At 44.3% G+C, this 6,813-nt stretch overlaps 1 long non-coding RNA gene across 5 annotated transcripts; it reads right to left on the bottom strand.

Annotated features, from left to right (window-relative positions):
* Positions 1 to 3,655: 3,655 nt before the first annotated feature.
* On the bottom strand, positions 3,656 to 6,347 carry LOC119285976. 5 transcript variants are annotated; one of them, XR_005140105.1, is made up of 5 exons: positions 5,734 to 6,347; positions 5,363 to 5,637; positions 5,187 to 5,260; positions 4,247 to 4,325; positions 3,668 to 4,044 (listed from the first exon to the last, which is right to left on the bottom strand). It is a non-coding gene; the product is annotated as an uncharacterized LOC119285976 (long non-coding RNA). The 5 variants fall into 5 exon arrangements; XR_005140104.1 differs by having other exon boundaries at positions 3,656 to 4,325; positions 5,187 to 5,283; XR_005140103.1 differs by having other exon boundaries at positions 3,659 to 4,325.
* Positions 6,348 to 6,813: the final 466 nt, after the last annotated feature.

Genomic DNA, 6,813 nt, shown 5'->3' with positions numbered 1-6,813 from the left:
CTTTTATTTTGGTTCCGTAGTCGGACCTTGAGTGTATTTGGATGAATGTAATGTTGTATTCATGTATTGTGTGAAGTGGCGATTGTAAGCCAACTATGTATCTTTTCCCCTTATGTATTACATGGGTTGTGTAAAGATTACCTCACTTGCGACATTGCTTTCAATGCGGTTATGCCTCTAAGTCATGCTTCGACACATGGGAGATATAGCCACATCGAGGGTGTTACACCACCTCCATTGGTGCCTCTCCGATGATGCGTGAGTAGTTCTTTGTAGACCTTCAGGTCCGTAGTTAGTAGCTAGATTGCTTCATCTCTCTCTCTCTCTCGATTCTCAATACAATGGTCTCTTGGAGATCCAGATGATGTAACTCTTTTGCGGTGTGTTTGGTCGGATCGATGAACTTTGAGTTTATGATCAGATCTATCTTTTTATATCCATGAAAGTATTTAAATTTTTTTGATCTCTTTTATGCATGATTTCTTATAGCCTTGTATTTCTTCTCCGATATTTTGGGTTTTGTTTGGCCAACTTGATCTATTTGTCTTGCAATGGGAAGGGGTGCTTTGTAGTGGGTTCGATCTTACGATGCTTAATCCCAGTGACACAAGGGGAACCAACACATATGTATCATTGCAACTAAGGATAAAATGATGGGGTCTATCTCTACATAGATAGATCTTGTCTACATCATGTCATTGTTCTTATTGCATTACTCAATTTCCCCATGAACTTAATACACTAGATGCATGCTGGATAGCGGTCGATGTGTGGAGTAATAGTAGTAGATGCAGGAAGGAGTCGGTCTACAAATCTTGGACGTGATTCCTATATAATGATCATTGCCGGGATATCGTCATGAATATTTGAAGTTTTATAAATTGCCCAACAGTAATTTGTTTACCCACCGTTTGCTATTTTTCTCGAGAGAAGCCACTAGTGAAACCTACGGCCCCCGGGTCTCTTTCTCATATTATTTTCCTTTGCGATCTATTTTCCTTCGCTTTTATTTTCACATCTACAAAACCAAAAATACAAAAATACCTTGCTGCAATTTATTTTATTTACTGTTCGATCTATCATTATTTACAACTCTCTCACATCCGTTTGCCCATCTTGGGGCGCCGCTACCCGAAAGGGATTGACAATCCCTTTTACACATCAGGTTGCGAGCAGTTGTTATTTGTGTGCAGGTGATGTTTACATTGTGTTGCTTTGTTCTCCTACTGGTTCGATAACCTTGGTTTCATATCTGAGGGAAATACCTAGTGCCACTGTGCTGCATCATCCCTTCCTCTTTAGGGAAATACCGACATAGCTTCAAGGGACATCAACGCATGGTGAAGGTGTTTTACAAAGGCAACGTACGTTTCTTGAGAGAGAGAGAGGGACGGAGGGTTTGTCATGGAGGGAACGACGAGGTTGTGTGTGAGAAATACATTTGTTGAGAGTGTGAGGGCGAGTGTGACATAAATGGAGATCGAAACATGAAGAGAAATAATGAGCAGGCATGTACCAATGGCTATCTTAACAAAGAAATGAAGATCGATCTATACATGAAGTATGTGTGGTGGGGGGCTCGACGGAGACCTAAGCACAACATTTGCATGTACATAGTACTAGATTTAACATTCATGTTTCAATTTACTGTGGATTTTAAATATTGAATTGAGGACCATGCATGGCTTACATTTTATTTTTGAATTCGTGTCATACATGCATGGTCATACATCAACATTGAGATCACTATATCACAAACTCAAACTAATTCAAGAACTCGTCATAAATTAATTACTGTGCCTTTCGAAATGACCAGTTATTTGCAAGGAAAATATGGTCATTGTAATACATATAGATTCGTCCGGCAATGTAAAAAAAAGATTCCTTTCGCATTCTCGAATGGTAGCACCCGACGGCATACCAGCCAGACCCGGGCTCATGTCCTGCTTGTGGCATGCGTAGTATGCACATTAGCCAACCCCAACCAAAAGAATTGCGATATTAAACTTCACGCCTCTACTAGAGCCTCCGCGTTTCGAGTCGAATTATTTGGTGGCCAGAATTCCAGCCCTAGGAAATTCCTCTCATGTCCCCGGTCCATAATGACTACGAATGAATAATGGAGGGATGCTTTAGTAACTAGCCCGCGTTACCTACCGTGCCGAGCACGGTTCAATTACCTCGGTCGCCGCTACCCAAGGTCACCCGTCAACTTCATTGTCTAGTACTACACCAGGATGAGCTCAGAATGGATCTCCCTTTGTTCGTGCCTACTAAAGTTACTATATCAGGCAATGCACTGGTACAGATGTATTATCATTTTACTCTACATATATAATTTATCTGAAGTCTAACTAAGCAATTTTTTGACCAAATCCTTTCTTAAGAAATATTAACATCTACAACAGTAAAGATGTATCGCTTGAAAATTTATTTCATGATGCAGGTTATGATATTATTTCGAATCCTGGATTTCAAATTTCAGAAAATCCAAAACTGACCAAAAATTCATGAAACTGAGCATGGTCACGTGACCAGACAAATGAAGAGCCAACGTATTTTAGAACAAAGACATGTCACGTTAACGCGAAAGGTTTCACTATTCAAACCGTGGGCATTAGACCTAAGTGCCGCCATGAGCCCCGCTTCTCATCGAGCAGGTGCCGTCCGAGCGAGCATGCGAGTCGATGGGAGGCGTGCGAGCAGACCATTGCGCCGGCTGACCGGAGGTGTGCGAGCAGGCCACTGCGTAGGCTCACCGGGAGGCCAGCCCCTTGACGAGGCTCCGTCGCCCACCTTCCTCCCAACTGCCCTCACTTTTAATGGCGTCGGTGGCATAGTTGAAATCACCCCTGCACTCCTCGGTCTCGCTAAAATCTTCTATCTTCCTCTCCGATTCTCCTATCATCTACCTCCAACCAGCTTGACCTCACCATATGCCATGCCGCATCACAATGGTCTGCCCTTAGTCTTCCAGTTTCCAGAGGAAGACACCTAGCCAGAGTCTCAAGAACATAAGGCGCTTTGGGACGAGCTTAAACTACCCTTACGGGAAGATGCCACGCTTGTCCCCACTCCCGTTCCAGCTCCCGTCGCCCCAACTACACCAACGCCCATCCCTGTGGCATTGATGGGTTGGGAGCCGCACATTGTCATCGAAAGCCATGGGGTTCCACGAGGTCCACACTGACTTTCACGCGCCTGTGCACCTGCCAGTGCATGTGCCTGCGCATGCACTGACGCGCACTCCTGTGCCGGTGCCTGTGCACACAAATGTCTCCACCGTACTATTGCTAGAGCATATCCCCGCGTCGGTGCCAGTGCCCCCCCTCAGCGGCATGGATCACTGTCGTCGACGGCTTTCTTGTACCAATGTGAGTCGCCTCCTCCCGCCTGTTGACTAGCTGCTGGAGACCGAAGTCCAGAACATTCTGGCCTTCCTTGAAGCTAGGGACAACGTCCATGAGTATGCCAACAACGGCGTCATACGCCACCGTCGCCACCAATCAATGGCCTGATGACACACAGAGCACAGCAGATGACCCGCTTCCTGCCACTAGACGCCTCCGTCGCCGCCGTGTGATCCAAATATGCCATGAAAAACATTCAGATTGCCATGTTTAAAATCCAAATGTTTGAGAGTTATTATTTCTCTTTACTAGTAAGCGTGCACGTGCAACGCACGTCTCTACCATCCCAATCATGTGATACTATGCTCATAATCATGAGCCCTCGTCCGCGACGATTGAAGCAGCACCTTTCATGGCAGTACTCCCAGCACCGCAATGGCAAGGGTGTCAATAATACCGAACTCCCAGCACCGCAATGGCAAGGGTGTCAATAATACCGACACCAACTATCGCCGCCAACCCTATGGGCCTATAGCACTACCGAGGTGATGCATTCCCATCTCTCCGGTCCTGCCGCTATATATACATCTGTTTGCAGCAGAATTGTGACTTTCTCCTTGTATAAACCCCCAACTCCTCTGCCATGTATGAACAATGTGGATGTGCTTCTTTTTCGTCCAATGCGCAAACGCCCCTGTGAAAGCAAGCTTTTCATAGATCTTCCATTGACTGCTAGTAAGCATGCATTTTCAATTCATGTGATTTAATGTGCCATTATAAATTGAAAAGGACATTGACAGCTAGTTAGATCACCGCAGACAATAGGTACAACTAACTGTAGGTTGTGAATGAAGGAAATTTGATAGGCTTGAACTACTTCAGTGAAAGGATGGTACATTTAGTGAAAGCGTGAGCATCTCAAACCAACTGATATGCAGATATGTAAGATATGCCTCACAAAACTGTTGAACCTTGCTGCATAAGATCCAAAAAAATTAGGAAAAAGAAAAAGGTCACTATTAAAAGGAGATAAGAAATATATCCACTAAAAAGATGAAATAATAAAATGGCTTAATTGGTATGAAGTAAGAAAAAAACACGTATTCATCCCACATCTTGGTACATATTCACATCTTTGTACACAATGTTTTAGATGTTTTTTCTCATGGGATCTATTTCTTTATTTGAATTAGCCCGCCTCTTGTCTGAACCTTGAGAATGCAAGAATAAATCATATTATGGTTTTGAAACATGACAATATCTAGTGTTGTCCTGAAGCTTTTTTTGGCAATTAATTATCACTATTTGATCTTTGTGGCCATTCATCCATTCTTATACCTTCATAACACAAGAATAATACAAAGGAAAAAAACTTATTTCCTGGTATATATATATATGACATATATCAGTTGGGGTAAAACACAAACACCTGGCCTATAACATTAAGTAGTACAAAGCCTTTCCAATGGACAAAAAAAGGCATGGTACTCTAGTGTAAAAAAGTTAAGAAAAGAAGACTACAACCAACAACAAATATGAGTATATAATAAAAAAATGAAAATGGATATTATTAGTCGGATAAGAAGGATAAGAAAGTTTTTAGTTTCTTTTAGATGATTTGATGCAGCAATTGCGAAGAAATCGTCAGTTTAATCTCTGACTCAATTTAGATGAATCGGAACTATACTGTATTAAGTTGGCAAGGGCAAAAAACAATAGAGTTTAGTCACTTTCAGTTGTACATGAACAGTGCAAATATGCTACATCAACGTATTCTTTCTCTTGATAATGTCAGTATAAGTCTGCATCGGACCATTGGGCGAAAGTGTTAGAGACCTGCAATAGGAGGCTGTGTGTACTGATGACAAGAACGCATACTTGAAGGAGTTAACTGGTGAAGAAAATAGCACCTGAAGAATACTTACTGAGTTAGCTGACAAAGAGAAGCGGGTGTGAGATGGTTTGATGGACTAAAGTGGACATGGATGAGCAGAACTCTAAATATCACATACCTTACTGTTCCTCGGCGCATTTGCTGGTTGTATCTCTATCCCTCGTCCCAATTCAACTTCCCTCTGTATCTCACCAACTTCCTCCTTCGGTCCTTCCTGTACCACAAAGGCTGTAACCTGATGTTATATCCTGCTACCGATGCTATCAATCGAAAGAGAGACCTTGGACAGTGATTCTTGGATGTGCTTTATATAGATGCAGAACACAATGCTGATGAGACACAACTTCCTCCCTTCTACTCCATATAATCATATCACCATGATTATGCTTGAACCTGTTTGTACACAACACACTACCATCAGTAAAGTAGACATGGTGAGCCTTGATTGCCGGATATTATTCAGCAGTAAGAGAAGGGAGTTTGCATTACCATATTATATCGTCCAGGATGGGTCGTTCTAAGGGGACTCGTCTGCGGCGTCATTTAGACCACGGTGTCGGCGGAGATTGGAGTGCTGGGCTGCTGGCGGTGCCTACCGCCCGCGCCCAGGCCGTCTAGTCTGCCGGCGACGGGGTAGGGTAGTCACCGATTGCATCAGGCAGGGTGAGGGGAGCGCGTGCCGCCGGCGACCTGGTAGAACTCGGTGGGGCATGCACGACGCAGTCCTCAAAGGGGCAGCGGATAAGGCCAGCGACCGCCGCTTTGTCCCTACCACGAGCAGCACGCGGGGACCACAATCGCCGCACCACGTGCACAGCTCCGGCCAGATCTGCCGCCCCCTTCTTAGCCCCGCCACCAGACGCCACATCGGGCGCCCCCTGTCCCAATTTCTCCACGCTCGCCGGATGACCGACGCCTTGCCATGGCTGGTCACTTCTCCCTCTCTCCCCCACCGTGGCTCGTGTGCGTGGTGACGGCAGGCATCTCGTGTGTCCGCGAGGACCCCGACGGTGGCTTGCATATCCCTAGTAGCGGCGGGAGGGTTCCTACTCTACTTCCTACCGGGGAAGTTCCTACCGGGGAAGGGATTGAGTGGAGAGGTGGGCGCTAATCATGAAAGAGAGGTTGCGGACGCGGAGTGGAGCGCGGTCAATTGTTAAGTACATACAGAGAATGGATTAGATCAAGGTTAGCGGTTGGATTGAGTTTAATAGGCTTAATCCTGCGGTAGTAATAGATTCGTGTATATTTGTGGGGTGCGTTTAAAGAAGTTTATGTTTGATTGTTTATTAGTAGTAGAGATTTTAGTTCGATCATGGTACGAATGTAAAGTCGTAGTCAGACTGAATGAAATTTATGGTTTGATCAATTGAATGTTTTGGTAGAGCCGTATCAAATTAATATAAAACGTCATCAAGCAACATGTATTCCTTGGCATCACAAACATTTCATACTCCCTCCATTCCAAAATATAGTGCATACGCGCTTCTCGAGGTCCAACTTTAACCATAAATTTAACCAACGAGACCAACTGCGGCGGGAGAAAAAATTATATAATTGAAAACTTCT

This window comes from Triticum dicoccoides, chromosome 4A (genome assembly GCF_002162155.2).
Source record: "Triticum dicoccoides isolate Atlit2015 ecotype Zavitan chromosome 4A, WEW_v2.0, whole genome shotgun sequence".
NCBI classification, from domain to species: domain Eukaryota; kingdom Viridiplantae; phylum Streptophyta; class Magnoliopsida; order Poales; family Poaceae; genus Triticum; species Triticum dicoccoides.
The sequence above is the reverse complement of the archived record's forward strand: the minus strand, read 5'-3'. Positions and strand labels throughout refer to the sequence as shown.